General features: G+C 40.5%; 1 long non-coding RNA gene across 3 annotated transcripts in view; it reads right to left on the reverse strand.

The window, feature by feature from the left end:
* LOC106854166 (uncharacterized) overlaps positions 1 to 17,333 on the reverse strand; it is a 216,781-nt gene that overhangs the window by 18,038 nt on the left and 181,410 nt on the right. For 2 of the 3 annotated variants that reach the window (XR_015800822.1, XR_015800538.1), the window contains exon 8: positions 2,681 to 2,813. The exons of the other annotated variant lie outside the window; for it this stretch is intronic. This is a non-coding gene — a long non-coding RNA (uncharacterized LOC106854166). The remainder of the gene's footprint in view (positions 1 to 2,680; positions 2,814 to 17,333) is intronic. 3 annotated transcript variants of the gene reach the window in all.

A 17,333-nucleotide genomic window follows, 5' to 3' on the forward strand; every position in this document is an offset into this window, starting at 1 on the left:
GTCAGTGCTGAGAAGAAATGTGCAACTTCCCAGCCACATCGCTCTGGAAGGAAATGAGCTGTGCTCTGTAGGGAAAAGGAAATTGCTTTGGAAGTCTAGACCGAACCCTTCCTTTTCCATCCCTCCTCCTGTTTCCCCCTTGAATATATTTAAGACTAAACAAAAGGAAGCTGAAGAATGAAAATGAATGATTGGGCAGAGTTTCCACCTCTGTGTGTAATAAAAACACAGGTGGATGTGGATTTAAACACCAGTGAAACATCAGCTAGAGGAAAGGCAGGAGAGACACAGGACTACAGAAGCACCCCAGAGTAAAGGGTGTGGGCAGCATCTGGTACAGCAAAAGGGGAATCAGCAATGTGGTGAAAGGCAATATACTGCAGGCAGCCACTCTGATCCTCCTCTAGGCTGGATTTGTCTCTAGAATGCAGTAAGTAATGCAGCTGCTGATCTAGTTGCCTATTATTGTGATAGTGAGAGGGAACAGGCTGCAAGATATTAAGTAAATTTCCCTTGTTTCCCCAAACTGAAGACACAGTAAGAAAAGCTGGTGTGAAATAGGACTGGAAGTGCTGAGAAGCTTAAAAAATCAAATGAACTCAGGTGAATTTTAGAAGAAGGCCATGGAGGCCCTGTGAACAAAGATAGAGGTCAGACAGTTTGACCAACAAGGCCTCAATTTGGCAGGGAATGCCAGCAGTCAAAATAGTGAAACAAAAATATTAGGAGGAAAAAAATATGAGTATATTATAAAAGAAAATCAAGAAATCTCCAGGTAAGTTTGGTACTATTTGATTCAACTGTGGACCTGAAAATACAAGAGCAAGCTAAGAGAATTTTCCTGATTCAAAGAGCAAAAGAATGACCAAGGGAATAGACAAAGAAGTTTCTGGGTAGTGAGGAAATATGATCAAGGTGGGAAAAAGTTTGACTGTAAATTTAAAAATAATTAAATGTTATTGCAGAGGAATTTCTAAAACATATCTGCACAAGGAGCACCAAGGAAATCAATCCAGTGAGGGAGAAAGCAAAAAAATACAGGTGCCTGTGGGCATTTAAACTAAACTGCAGCATGGGCAAGCACCAAGTTTCACAAGCTTCCTTTATTTCCTGCTTAAATGAAAGGATATGTTTTGTTTGAGTTTGTTTGGTTTTGATAAGAAGCAACAAAAGGGGAAAGAGTGGGAAACCAATCCATCATAAAATTCTTCTGGTGCGCACCTTGGGAATTCTGCACAATCGGAGTACTCTGAATTCATGCAGAAGAGATTCACTGCAGCTTATGTGACCTTCCCCCCACACACACATATAGGAAAAGGAAATCAGAGTCACACCAAGAGAACAGTGGGGCTGCAAGATCACAACTTTCTCGTACCCAAGGTCAGAGCTCAGGCATTGCCCTTAGTCTGTCTTCTCACAGAGATGCAGACCAATACACAAGGCAGCACTCAGCGCTTTCTGTCCCACTCCCTAAGGACAAAATATGAAAAGACAACACTTTGAAACACCCTTTAGCTCCTGCTGGCACAGTCTCCATATGGAGCAGGGGAGAGGAAAGGGAAGCAGTGATGGGACAATGTATCAGCCAAGAGTTCACAGGGAGGAGTGCTGCAAATGCCTGCTAAAATCACACCAGTCATATCCTGAGATTATACTGGCCTACAGCATGTGCTGGAGCTTAATGTTAGGTTTATTAGTTGTGCTAGTTTCCAGTCAAAAAAAAAAAAAAAAAAAAAAAAAAAAGAGAGAGAGAGAGAAGGGTTTGAGTTTGTTTTGTTTCCGACCAAGTGCAGGAAAGAAATTTTATTCCTTAAGGAAAGTTCTCAGGAGTGGGAATGAATGTGAGGATTGTATGTCTGAATCATCCTGTTAATTCCCTAAATCCCACACCATGTGGAGTTCAGATAATGTTTTCAGCTAGGAAACTTTTTAAAAAAATAATTGAAATTTATTTTTTTTAAAAGGAAAGGGAAAAATAAAGGGAAAAAAAAAAAAGAGGTGGTTTAGAGCTCCTCCCTTACTAAATCACAGTTGGACCCAGAAAGACCAGTTTTGTTTTTAAACAAAGTCAGCAAATTGCCCCTAAGCTGGTCGGTTCCAGTAATTGGCATCAGAGTAATAACAGTCACTCAGTCAGTTTCCCCTTTGCCAGACCAAAAATAACCATTCAGCCAAATTCTTCCCAAAAGTGTTTATTTCAGCTAAAGCAAGTACAGTTAGGTTGCAGACATGTCTTTCTCACAGTTGGAAAATGAACACCTCTATACATAGTGTTGTTTCCACACCCCTCTCTTTATATTCAGAGTTACCACTAGACATATTAGAGATTCAAGAAAACTAAAAGTAACTTTCTTGTTAAGAATAGCACCAACAGAATTGCCTTTATCAGATGCTGCCTGCAAAATATAGCATTTGTCTTGTTTACAGAATGCTTGTAATGCACTAGAGGGAAAATACCCATTTACCCTACAATCATGGGAAATTTATGGTGATTACAGGGATTAATAAATGAATATAAAAGCACCATTCATATTTATTTGAGGCAGGTACATAGTTTCATCCACTTAAAAAGCATAAAATCATCAAAATCATGGTAAATTTTCCAGAAGTTAAGTCAAAGCACTTCCAGTTAACCAACTTGGACATGCCAAGCAGCCACAACATTTTTTAATGTACTTACAGCACTGAGACCCTCAAGTGCAGAGGCAGTGTGAAGTCTGTTCTGCAGAGTCCTTCCAAGACACCCCATCACAAGGACACTGTACATCAGTATTGGCCTTGACAGCTGGTTAAGAATGATCCATCTGAATCTCCTAAGAGAATGGAGACGTTACACACAAGAGATTTGAACAATAATAATCTAGAACCGTTAAAACCAGGTATTTTACACCACTATGGCTGCTCATGTCCCCTCCCAGTCCTTCCAGTCTTCAAGAACAGGAGAATCACACCTCAGGTTCACCCAAATAGATATAAACCAGCATTTTTCTCAGAGCTTGGAAAGGAAATTGGTGCCAAGGTTGGGCATAGGAGCTCACATACATAACTGTTTCATAACTTTTGAAAAAATTAGCTGAGTGAGTCTAATGGAACATTAACTAAAAGGAACAGCTGAAAACATTTTTTTTTCTGCCCATGGTCACTCAGCATGAGACAGTGGAAGGAAATAACAGTGAGTCATCTTGACACAGGATAGAGCAAAATCTGAAGGAATATTGGATATAAACCCCAGGAGATAAAGGCCAGAGCAAGCTACTGATGAATCTTGATGAAGTCACATCCAAAAGGAATTGATCTTTAAACTTCGGTCTCCAAAATACAACACATTTCTTGAATTACTTAGCTTTAAGTTGGCTTTAAAAATGTAGTAGGAAACTAATCATTTTCATTTGTTACAATTTTTCTTCTAAAAATGGAAAACATGCCCATACGGTTTCAATGCAAATGAGACAATATGGTAGCTCTTGCTGCATCTACAGAACTGCATTTGTGTAGGCATGTATGTATATGTATACACACAGTATAACCTGATTCTATCTACACACAAACTATATAACAGGTTTCTTTCAGACCTGAGAAATGGCTTGTGCTTCCAAAAGATATTTTTCTGCATCAGTTCATGTAATAGAAGATGCTTCTTCTCTGATCCACATGGTGTTAGTCACACTATTTCCATTGTAGTGGTATTTGCAAACACGCAGCACACACTTATTCCCTTCTCCTTCCTTTCAATTGTTTGACCTACATCAGTTGACTGAAAAGAATTACTCAGTATCAACACATAAAAATACAGTATCTACACATAAAAAGGAAGGGGAGAAAAAAAAGAGTAAGATATTCTTCTTACTAACGCACTTGGCTTCCTAAACAGCACTTAAAAAAATATGTATTTCATTTCCCTGATAGCAAAACAGTAGTATTTATGTTTTGTACATAAGCAAAGGATAAAACCATCACAATGCAACTCTTTAAAGCCCCATAATTTACACTCTGGTGTCATAAACCAGCAATAAAATATTTCAGAGATAGTCATAAAATTGTCATCCAAGTTCTTTATTTTCAAAATCTCTGCTTCAATGCAGCTGTTAGAGTCTGATCAGGATTATTTACATTTAATCAGTGGCAAAGTTCACATGTAGTCTAAACTGTTCCAAAGTTTGTCTGTTTTCTGATGGAGCTGCCCAGCTCAGGCTCACCCTCGTACCTGGAAGGGACTAGTTATTTTGCTGCAAATGGCTAAAGAGATTCACCTAAAGAGGCATTGATCACTGCACCCAAACTGCTCCAGCTGAAATTACATGGAAGTCTGGGACAAGGCAAAGAAAGGCAGGGCTGTCACTGAACATCAGATTTCTGGTGGGCTGTGATGGATGTGGAATTTGGGGGCTGGTCTTGTAGCAGGGTTTGCCTCAGCTATCTGAATTTCACTGTTTCCAGAGCCTGAATCTCTGAGGTGATCAAACACTGCACGAACTAAACCCAAAATTTCCCCACGTATCTGAAACACGATAATCTGTGAAATCTTCGAGTCTTACCATGAACACATCCAGTGAACCTGAGAGTGGAAACTAGAGGCAGACCCCCTAGGATCTGTCTCCTGTCTTACCTTTTGGGCTACCAGAAGCCATTATCCCCAGCCCCAGAGGGGTCTAGGGCAGCTAGAAACAGCTCCATGGGATGACAAACCTCAATGGCAGGTGCTGTGCCTGCCTTACAGGCTGGCCCAATTCCACCCATACTCGACAGTCTCCATGCAGGAGATGTGTTTGTTTTGGCTGTCTCATTTCAAGTTTCAGGTCTAAATGATATGTTAAAAACAAAATACCACTCCAACCCAAATGAGACGGAAAACAAAAGTTGGAAACATACAAGTAAGGTGTCACACACATCAGGAAGCTTATTTTGACTTGTTCTCTAACAGGATGAAGTGAATAAAAGGAAGTATGGAACAATCCACATTCATAGGATGCTTCACCAGAAATCATAAGTTGCTTTAAAAATTATTTGAGGTTTAAACCTACACTCATTGCAGTCAGCTGGAACTTTGCATTTTATTAGTGGGGATATAAGATGAGACACTGCAAAAGATGAAGCAACAAGCTCTGACAATTCAACCTACTATTACAGAAAATACCAAGTCTAGGTCTCATAGTAAGGCGTTTAGACCCAATCCACAAGGAGCAGTGTGGTTATATCAATAAATAACTCACAATCAGTGAGACATTATCTTTGATTCTGCTGTTGACCCACTGAACTAGTGCAAAGACATTTGCCCATTATTGCAATGAGTTATCAGCAGGAAATTACAATAACTGAGCAGATGCCATATAACAGAAGATAAGCATGGGAAAGTGTAGACATTGTTACATAAGATGCTAAGGCAAAAGCTTGAATTTTGATCTTCCTGATACTCATTCCTTTACTTGACCACAGGAAGCAGGCTACAAAATACAACCCTGTCCAGTGAGAAATATTACAGTCAGGAAGTGTATAACAATTCAATTATTCTCATGTTTCTTTCTTCAAAGAATAAATTCATTTTACCAAATATATTTTTCACCATTTCCAGATGACTAGGGCTGTGTCATTTCTTAAATTTATTTTAAAGTTACAAAAATGTAAACAGTCTCCTAGCATTTCCTTGACAGGACAAGCATCAGTGATGACCAGATATGGATTTTAAGTTTTTCCTGCATGCTTCATAGTCACGTGGTATGGTTTTGTTTTTCTGTTGTAGGTCTTACTCAGCTTGGAAATCAGCACAGTCAGTATTTCAGGATATTCAAGATTCCTGGAAGCCTCTAAGAACCATAACATGTCAGGCCCTGATTTGGGAATGTGCCTACCTGTTTAACCCCAAGCACAAGACCTCACATCTTCATTACACAAAAGTTTAATCAAGCATTTAACTTTGAACATACATTGAAGCGCTTTGCTGAATCAGGAAGGATCTGGACCTTTTTAAAGAACAGCATTGTTAATTGACTGCAAAGATGTTATATCCTGCAACTAGGCTCTTAATGAGCCGTGCCTGCTGGCAAGCAGCTCTGATAGCACACAGCAGCCAGCTGGTCCTCAGCAGCAGGGCACGTGGGTTGCTGCATTACTCGTGGGGTAATGAGTACATACCCACCCCCAAATAACTGCAGGACAGCTTGCTGCCTGCTCCAAACGTGCTGGTTTGTGTGCATACCTGGCCACTAGTCGCTGAAATCGAAAAAAAAAAAAAAAATCTTTTTTACAGTCATCTATAATACAACACTGAAGTGATTTACTTAATGGGTGGAAGAATATATAAGGCAATAAAACATCTTTTACAGCTGGTTAACCACTGAAACAAAGCTGAGACATTTGATAACTGCAGGAGGGTTGCTGGTGAGGATATTCAAATACAGTGAATACTCAGAAAATAAAAGGAGATTAAAAAAATCAAATCTCATGCTTGTTTCCTTTATGTTGTTTCATCTTTCAGAGCTACACAGAACTGCAGCTGCCACTTCCCTCAGACTTTCTGCGGAAGCTGCTACCAAGGATGTGCAGTTTGGGCACAAACTGAACAAAGAAAGGTTTTGAAAAGTGTAAATATGTTTGAGGACAGGTAAGTAAATAATTTATCAAAGCCACATCCTTAGTGGAAAAGGAATTCTATGATTAGGAAGCATGTTTCCAAATTATTTGCTTCAGTATCTTCAGCAACCTAACTTTGAAAAGCTGAGGAGATCACACTCAGTCATGACACAGGCATGTGCAAATCATTTTAATTCAAAGAAGCTAAACCTACCATATCAGCTCTAAATTCATCCTGAGTGGGGAATTATCCATTTTGTGCATGTAAATGTTACCGTCCATCACTACAGATATTATTCTGAGAAGCTACATTGCCTGCTTAAGAAAAGTGTTCCATGGTGTCAGTAAGAAACTTTGGTAGTGTTCACCAAGGGAAATTTGCTGTTTCTAGGCTACAATTCTTGTCATAGACTACCATATTACAGAGCCTGAAAGTAAAAGAATATTGAAATAATGCAGCTCCTTTAGGCTAGTCCAGGTTAAAAATCAAGCTTCTCATACCCTTCTCAAATAAAAAGAAAAACTAGAGAAATTTAATCAAAACTTCCTGTACTTTTATTTTAATTATAACAGAATCAACACATTTATTCCTTCTCCTTTTTCCCACAACTCTTTATACAACTTCCTCCGTGTACTCTCTGTGTTCTCTCCATACACTGTGCTCTGCTTTTAAATGGAATCAAACTATATGACCCCTCACTTTCAGCTGGAACTCTTATAAAGCATTGTCATTCAAATGAAAGAAAATATGCTAACAATTTAATCTGGCTTTTGTTTCTTCTGCCCCAGCTAATATTGCTGCTTACTTTGGATGGGCAATTGGTCTGTAGTCTCTAGTTACAAACTTTTACATGACTTAAATAAAGTGCAGAGGACAGTTTAAAAAAAAATATTTGGGCACATACTGTGTGAAAATACTTTTCCAAATTGATCTGAAAACTGGAGCTGGTGTTACTAATAATTTCTAATATACGTCTGATGAACAAGGTTATCTTCAAGCCTTTCAGCTGCTGTAGAATAGATTTCAGCACAAACTGTACCACTTTGGCATGCTTCTGTTACCTTATTTGTGGCATCCTGAATAAGGCCATTGCTGTTTATAATAGTTAATTTTGTATTTAAGAATCCTTGTAGAAATTCACAGCTAATGGAATACATCAGAAGACTATCAGATTTTACATGATTTTCCTTTTCCCCCCTTGAAGATGGAGTTGCTTTGGATATGTTGTCAGAATCTCTTAAGTAAAATGCTACAAGGAAGCATATGTTCTCTTAATGTCACTTTATTCAGAACTACAAATCAAGTTTCCTTTTCTTCTTTATGATTTTCAGAAGGAGTTTGCACCATGGAAGAGCAGCGCAGCATTCTGGTTCTTCCACCATCTCCAGTGTCCTGTAAATGACATCTGAAGGACGGAAAGAGTGTCAGCTCTTCTATCACCACAATATTTGGATTCCTACTCATACATTCAAACAAATTCTGAGAGATTTAATTTAAACCAAGCCTGAGCACTTGTGGTTTTCTTAGCCCACAACCAACTTCCAGGACTTTCAGTTTGCAAAAGTCATCGGAACATTAATAATTCTTCTCCCTTGAATCACAGATACTCCGTTCCCATCTATTCTTCCTTCTGTAAACACATTTTTTGCTTCAACAGAAAGCAGATACATCCTACACATCTAATCAGCACAATCACAGTACTTCAAACCCGACTTTAATCAAAGCTATAGTGTCCAGACTATTTTTACACGCAGCTACCACAAGTGTCTATTTTAGTTGTAGTGGGAAACTGCATTTTTCACGCATCCCTTTCTACTTATCAATGAATAATATAGCTCTGTGCAATTAACCTTCATATATACCTAATACCCAGGACTTAGAAATCACACAGATGAGGCATGATGGAAGTAGGTCATTCTGGCATGATAGTGTTTGCATCATGTCTCCATTTAAACCTGATCCCCGGGTATACCAACATGTTCCCTTTCCTCTGCCCAGGAGGATCCAAATCTGGAGGAAAATGTCTGACTCCAGCAGGTTTAAAAATTTTCTGCTCTTTTCTGCATTTGCTTATTTTAGGCTACTGATATATTCCTCCTAACTTGATGCTTTCCCCGTCCTTCTCTACTCCCACCACCTCCTTTCCTGCAGGTTGTTTTTCTCTCACTGAGATTCCAGTGGGTCTTGTGAACAGAACTGTAGACATACATTGATTTAAACACAGAAGTACAGAAGTACTTGGGAATGGAGGAAGTGTTACAAAGAGAGGATTGTAAAACTACCAGTATTTCTAGCAAAGCTTTTTTTTTCTTTAATTCCCTCCTCCACCACAGTGGACCCTGTAAAACAAGTGTCTCCTTTCTCCCTCATCCAGCCTGATTCTGTGCTGCTCTCTCTCTTGACATTACTGCAAGTCTCATGACTCAAAGACGCAGTTCCCAAAGAGAAATGCTCAAATGAGAATGTCATGACCAGTTGACCACAAATGCTACCATTATTCATCGTTAGGCTGGATTATTCCTGCCCACCATGGATCACATCATTATGCAAAGGCATGAGCTAAGAATATGGGAAAAGACTGGCAAAAGGCCTCTTTAAGAAGCATGCCAAATTTCACCAATTCACTTAAAGAACAAAGCATATCTATCAAGGTAATCTTTATACATTCTGAATACTTTAATGTTAAAAGAAGTCCAGGTGTTTATTTCTGAACTTCCATGCACACATTTCCCTGACTTATATTTTCAAAAGTGAAGACCAGATATTATTACATCAACATATAAAAAGATTCAGCTGTTTTTTCCATAGCTTCATGCATTACTGCGGTCATTTCTCTTGGCAGAAACACTTTAAAACCTAAGAAAAGACCAGAAACAAACCTGACTTTCAGATTTTTTCTTTTACTTCTTTTTTTTTTTTTTTCTAAACTTGAACATTGTCACTCATGTTTAGCAGGAATATTTAGTTTTTTGCCAGTCCATTCCTTTTTTCTAGGTTCTATACAGAGAGGTAAGTTTATAATTCAAATAAAGCATCCACTAACAAAATAAATGAAGAAAAATCTCCCTCAAGGGAAGACTTCTTTTAAATTAGAGCGGAGACTAATCAAAGAAAAAATGACAGCAACTCATTTTCAGGGCACTACCACGTGAAGACCCAGTAAGCAATTACACACAAATGTGACAATAAGCCACACACAGTTGAATATGCTGGAGCTGGACCCACACGGTATTGCAGCTCAGTGATTTCATCTCTCTGCTGCCTGGGATCATAGGGTATGGACAATTGTGGTAGGCTTTGGCACGCATGCACAATCAGGAATGCTGCAGAATTGTCATCACTCTCACATTCTCATTAGCAGCACAACTGAGGGCAAGCAGAGGAGATATGAAGGGGTACAGCAAAGAGACCACAGCTCGAGATGTGCACTTGCTGCATCCCTATGAACAGCATCAGAGGATGATGAGATAAAGGAGTTACAAGCACCTGGTTTATTCAAGAAATGCAGGATATGAAATGAAGCCACCCAGGATCCCAGTTTGTGAGCACAAACACATCATTCCTCACTTCGAACTGACCAAGCAGAAAACCTCCTCAAGAACAGCATTAGCAGCACAAGCTTCACTTCTCCCCTTTCTGCCTCCATGTACTGTGTCCTTGGTGTGTTCCCCACAGGAAGAGACATGGAGCAGAGTTGCTGCAGGAAACACGCAGGAGGGAAGCAGTGCAGCTCCCCAGCCAGCTCAAGGCTTCACCTTGCCCTGGCATTCCATTTCCCCTTGACAAGTTGTTGAACAGCAACCTGACTACAGCCAGCGCCCCTCAGGGGCCAAGTCTAAGTGTGTTATTGTACATTTATGCAAAGCAGTTTCTCAGATTTGAGAGTATTTTTATGTAATAAAGGATAAAAATAAATTTACCACACTTGGAGATTAAGTGCATATATTCTCAGATAAACACCAGCTCCCAAAGAAATGGCCTAATGCTTAAAATATTTCGACAGAGTGGCATGTTGCCCACAGGCCCCACAGGTTGCTTGGAAAGCAGGAGTAGAAACAAATGTATAGCAAAATTTTGTTAGTATGTTCATCTTAGCTATACCAGCTAGTTTGGGTTGATTAACAACCCCATGAAAAAGAGCAGGCGGCACAGAGAGGGAGAAGAACCTTTAAAGCTGCACTTACCCAAGCTTTGTATCATGCTCAGGCTTCTAACCCTTTAGCCATGCTCTAACCTTTTACCAGTAAAACACACTCAGCACTGTCCACAACAAAGAAATCAGACCTCCTTACAGCAGCTGAAAATGTGAATTGCCTCCTTCATCTGCAGGCAGTATTAAGGGACTGGAGGGCTCTCACAGCTGTGCTGCATCCTCAGCACGGACAGGGACTCTGGGAAGAGGAAGAGGGGTCAGAAAGCAGTAGCTGCTCCCCCTAACCTGGGCACAGAAACCATAAAAAACTGTGCACATTTTGAAGGCAAGCAGCCTACACAGTGTGACTGGAAAATGATGTTTTAGGATGGCAAAAAGCTACACTGTGAGATGAGGTTGTTTAAAAGTCACCTTCAGGTCTAACAAACAGCAGACTTAAGGAGAGATGGAAGAAGTTGCTTATGCCAAAGGAATGGAAAAATGTCTTGAAGAAAAGAAAAACCCAAAACACCTCTCCTCCCATCCCATTTTTTTCCCTTCTATAATGTTGAAAAGAAAAAGCCTCACATTTGGTAATCCTGCCATAACATTCCTAGCAGATAGGGAAAGACAAATATAGGGGAATTCCATTTACCCCAAAGGTTGGATTTTGTTTTATTTCAGTTCACTTTAGCTTTTTTCTTTTTTTTACTTTTTTTTTTCTTTTAACCTAAGGCTTTGAACTTCTTTTTTCTTTAATGTTTCAGGAAACCCTACAGAAATCATGTCCAGGTTTAATCTCTATGCCAAGTTCTGCACCTCTGTGCTTCACACGCTGCTCATTCAGTGCACGCCTCGATGGCTCAGAGCTCCTCCATGCCGCCCTGCTGAGACCCAGGCTGAGAGAATAAGAGATGACTCAAGCACCTCCCACTAATGCTGCAGCAGTTATTCATTCCCACTGCTATTCTGAAATCAAAACAAACCCCCAAATTAAAAAACTACAGCGAGAGAGTACTGTCCGAGAGCTGGATGAAATAGTTGGTTTTTCACACCTCATTGGCCATTTTTGCTTCCTGCTCTACTTTTTCCCTCTTCCCTTCTGCGAGACACCATCCCTCTTCCCACTGCCTCCCTCTTAGGAGGGCTTGCAAAGGACCCCAGGGCAGCAGAGTGCAGATGCCAGAGCCTGACCTCCATCCGTCAGTAGCCAGCCAGTGGCCTGACCTCCATGCATCCATGGCCAGCCAGGCACGGTGTGTGAATGAGGTTGGGTGCCAGTTTCCATGGCAATGACACCGCACACTGAATGCACGCTCCCCATAGGGCTGGTTTTTTCACAGAGGTACACGAAACAATAGACTAAGCTAGGACGTATAGCTAAGCTTAAGGCATGTAAGAAGGAGCCACCACCATTACATGAAGGCAGACCATTTCTCTTAATGTTTTCCTGTGAGTGCCTCTTTTTTCTTTTTTTTTTCCTGCAGCAATCTGTCCTACACAGGCATTGAAGAGCTCCAGTTTGAGCAGCTCTTACATATATGTGGTTGCATACAGTCATACATGCTTGCAGGCAGGAGAGACCATGCCATCTATATATGGTCAAACAGTACTTCCAGTGACCCCTCTTTACCCTCTTATATCTGAGTGAGTTTCTTAAGGGCTTTCCTCAGAACCACAAAGCCGGAGCTTTAATTCCTGACCTATTTCCAAAGCTCAGCGAAAGCCAGCACAGATGTATGTTCACCACAGAAACATCCTGTGATTTTGTAAAGCAATTTAAAAAAAAAAAAAATCTGAAGTTGCAAGGCTAAGCACTCTGAAAGCTCTTGGATCTAAAAAGTCATTAGGAAAAAAAAATAGTTATTGTTTGGTTTAATGTTTTCCATTTTAAAAGAAAGTGATTTTCATTAGACAAAAGATCTTAATGGTTTGAACAAAAATCTAAGAGTTTCAAACCTCCAGCATAGGTGTGGCATTTGATAACTAAATATTTCCTAAGCTCATGGAAGGGCAGAAAACCCACATTGCACAGGACATCCTTCAGCTCCACCACATTCCTGTCTCACTCCTGCCAAGGGGCTTGAGATATGCCTTGGAGACAAGCACAGGTTCCTAAATTCAGGGTACGTCCAGTTGCTGTTCTCAAAGTCCCATTTTTGGGCTGGCCACTGCTGGATCAATCATTCCCCAGGATTTGGAAATGAATTGATCCATTTTCTTGAGTCATAAAAATATTTTCCTGCCTTGACAATATTGGACTGTAAAGACCTTTTTCCAGAGCTGAATATCTTAATCAACCCTGCCAAGTAACAAACATACTTTTCTGGGCTTTTTAGCTCTCTCATATAACTGTCTTCCACAAATGCCAGACATCAAAGACTAATGTTGCCTGACGAGCCATAATTGACACAATGACAACCAAGTATCTCATATTATCATGTAATCTTTTTTTAAGAAGCGTGGCAACCTTTCCAGCTATCCACATTTCCTTTAAATATTTCACTTTAAACTCAGTGAAATGAATTTTAAGATTGGCAGTTTAGTATAATGAAGCATTTGAGAGAGCTGTAATGTCTTTTTCTCATTTTGCTTCTAATCGGTTCCCATAATTTGCACTTAATTCAGATTATCAACGTACCACTACTATAAAGGGGAGAAAATTGCACTGTTTGAATGTAAAAGATTAAAAATACTGCTGAAATACTAGCAGGTAAAATATGAATGCACAAAACAATCAGAAAGTTCTCACACCTGGCGTGAGAAAGTGGACATGAATATATTGAAAGTTCCCAAAAATCTTGGTCTCCTGCTTTCACATACTACATAGAGGAGCATGCCAAACCCCAGAGAAACATTCCCACTTCAGGGGGGAGGAAGTAAGCCACATGCCTTCCATAAATAGCAATCTCCTCCCTTAAGTAAACCCTGTGCACTCAGCCTGTGACTATGCTACAGTTTAAATATTTTGCTAACCTTATGCTATATTTTCAGCACAGCAAAAACCAACACTGCAAAACATCTGCCCCCAAGTTATAAGTGGGAGTGCTTAAGAGGCAGCTTTTCTTCTGCTTAGGAAAAGAGGTGCCCTTGCTAGGAATGCAGTCCAATTCATCCTAGGTCATCTGGAATGGCTCGGCTCAAAGGTCCCGCTATTTACCCACAGCTAAGAAATTGCCCAGCTACGCTGCCTTTATAATGAAGCTGGCTTACCCTGCACAAGGGAAAGAGAGAGAATAGCATCAAAAGAATCAGTCTTACTGGGACTTTTAAATGAGAAATCAGCTGAGCAAGCCACTATCCAAAGAAAGGGGAGGAGGTTGCCCTGCACACATTATACGATTTAAGTAATTAAGGCACATAGCAGAAGCTATTTGAGTGCAAAGACACAGCTCGACTGAAACGACAGGCTGGTCTAGAGCTGCTCACCAGACTCAGTTTGGCTGCATCTGGGAAGACACAGGCACTAGGAAAGACCATGTTCTGTGTGCTATGGGAAAGGCAGACATCTTCTCCCTTTAAATTTTGCTTTGTCTCACGATGCCCTCAGCCGTGGAGTGGAGCAAAGACCAAAGGATGCTGATGAGAAATCAGCACCCATTCAGCCCTCCTCTAATTCTGACCCCCTAAGTGAACAAATTCACACTTTGCATCTTTGGACAGGCCACTCTGGAGACTGTATATCGTAAATGTCTCCTTTCCCACTCTCTCATCAGCAAAACATCACTCTTGCTTTTAAAACCTCTACGATGGGGAGATTAAAAGCAGAGAAATAGGGAGATTACAATGGCAAATACACCAAGCCTGACCTTTCAGCATAGGAATTCTGGGTTGCAAAAAGCAGACTCTGGGCAATGCAGTGTAAAAAGGAAGAAGCAGAGACAATCAGATAGGTCAACAAAAACAGAAAAAAAAGGGGGGGAAACCTCAACCATCCCTCTGAATAACTAAATTAAAAGAGTGAAAATTGTCGTCTTTTGATCTGTCTGTATCACAGGCACAGCTATCAACAATCAAGCTTGCTTAAAAATTGTGGTGTTTAAAATAATTCTCTCAACTCCTCATTTACATTGGAGGAGGATTCAGCAATATAATACACACAGATCTTGCTTTCAGTATTTTACTTCTCAGAAAATGGCTAGAAAGTTAGTACCATGAAAATAAAAGCTGAGTCATAGCTGATCATAACTGAAAGACAGCTTGAAATTTAAAAATAAATTAGGAAAACAACTGCAAAATAACCCCAAACAAACAAAAGAACAGGAAAACAAACTCACAAAAAACCCAAACCAAAACCAAACATGCCACATAAGTGAAGCCTCCTACAAATACTGCTGGCGAATTATCCTTTACAAGTTGGGTACATCAGATTTCTAAACTCCAGCAGCCTACCTAGGCTCCCATGGCATTTGTCTTCAGGGGTTACACAGAACAGCTTTCACTTTGCCCTAGTAATGTTTCAGTTAGGGTCACAAGGGATGTCACTTCCCTCTACCTTCTTCACCAACTTTCCCATCAAGGAGGGGAAGAAAAATTTAAACCATAAAATAGCTCTTTGGAGACTAGGAATGTGAGGACTTTGCTAGAGCTGACTGTGATGTGACCTCACTCTTTGCATTTCCTACCACGGGTAGTTGCCATGGCTGTACAAATCTTTTCCGCAGTAGAAGACATTCCTGGTTCATCATTCAAAGGCTCTGATTGCCCCCAGTGAAATTGCCCCCTTTTAAAGAAAGACCTGAGTCTTTCTTTAAAAAAATAAAAATCAATGTTTCACTGTTCTTGATACATACTGCTAAGGCAGACCCCACAACAGACCCAGAAGGGCACACCACGAGTCAAATTCTTCATACATTTTAATTACAGTTTACATAAAGTGAAAGGCAGGTTAATGAGCTCAGTTCATAAAAAAATTAATATGAAATGGCATTCTTGTATGGAAGAACAGGGGACTTAGCCTTCAGAGGGCTGATCAGAAAATATGTATTACATCCAAGAGTCACTTAAAGTCCTCAGCTGGGAAAGAGGAGGGAACAAAAGGGACAGGGAATGGAGAAAGGAACAAGGGACCTTATTTAATAAAATCTTTTTACAGAGAAGTGTTTCTCATTAAACTGGTCCCTCTATAGCAGAGCAACAGATTCAAAAGGTTTTCTCCCATGTGAGGTTTCTCAAGACCATTGAACACATGCAATTCTGCAGACAGAGGAAGCAGAAGAAAAGCATTTCAAGCAGCAAAGCTCAAAGAGCAGACAATAGGTGCCACCTCCAGATAGCAAGGAAGCGCTTCCCCGAGAGACCCGTGGCCACCCATATTTAATGTGGGTAACTGAGAACATGCTCCGTTCTGGCCAGTGTGAGACCCACCACCACAGCTGCTCACTCAAAGCACTGGGTGGCCCTGAGTGCTTTTAAATGGAAAACAGGACCGCAGAGATCTGGGTGGTGTTCTGTGTGCAGTGGCCTGAGAAGGAGGGGGAGGCGAGCCTGTCCCCTGCCAAACCCTGAGTCACAGCCCCGTGCCAGGGAATGCCTCTGCACTGAGGTGCTGGGCTGAGCATCAAGGAAACACCACCCCAAACCTCCTGGTAACACCTCCAAAATTACCCAGCTGTGACACATCCTTTCTTACATCATGTTTTGGCTACCCCGAGTGTGACACTACTGTTTTTGGTAAGCAGAGCGCGTGAGAAAGGCGCTGTGAGCCAGGCTTACTCTACACCCCTTCTTTTCCTCACCCCATCTTCACACCTCCACGTCCAGGGTTACTCATCAGAGGTCCCCACCTGTCCCTTAGAAGTGGCCGTGCCTGCAGTTCTTCATACTAAATTTACTTCTGAATGTGCAGTGGGGAGTATTAACACATGATCTGGGCTATGATTAAAAAGGGATTACTCTTTTTCCCACTAAACAGGGTGAAAGGGAAATTATAAAGTTGCAGCCAGAAGAATATAATTTCCAAGTTAGACACCTTCAGTTTTAAAAAATCCTATGAGGTTCTAATTTATTAATGAATAGCTGCTGTCTTTGTAATTTTGTCATACTTATTCCATTACTGTCTGACACTTCCTATTGTCACTGCTTGAATTTTTAAACACTTCCACATGACTAGTGCTAATCTCCATGTTTCATGGAGGGCTGCTAATAAAAGGATAGAGATGCATGAGTGTATAAGAATGATTATAGCTAAACGTGCTCTAAAGCCTGTTCTTAACATCTCTCAATTTCTAGCATTTTTCCCTTCCCCCTAACTCACAGCACTGAAAGGAAAAGAAAAATGAAGAAAGATATCTTTCCCCTTTATTTTGGGACTGAATGGGATTTATTCCTGATCAAGAGAGAAAAAGAGAACTCCTCAAAGCAAAAGGCTCCCAGAACAGGGTGCAAAGATGCAGGACTCTTGTGTGAAACAAACCTTGGCAAGCAAACAGCAAGCTTCCTATCATGATTTTTCTTTCAGAAAATCTTGTAGAACTAGTACAACAAGCTATTGTGAACAGCTGCTTTGAGGATACAACCTCGCAATAAACAACCTCTGATTTAAACACGGAACTACATTCACCTAGACAGTTTTTTTATTTGTTTATGTCCAAGGACTTCAACACCTCTTTTACCCTGATTCTCTGTACCACA

Source organism: Sturnus vulgaris, chromosome 1 (genome assembly GCF_052056855.1).
Source record: "Sturnus vulgaris isolate bStuVul1 chromosome 1, bStuVul1.hap1, whole genome shotgun sequence".
NCBI classification, from domain to species: domain Eukaryota; kingdom Metazoa; phylum Chordata; class Aves; order Passeriformes; family Sturnidae; genus Sturnus; species Sturnus vulgaris.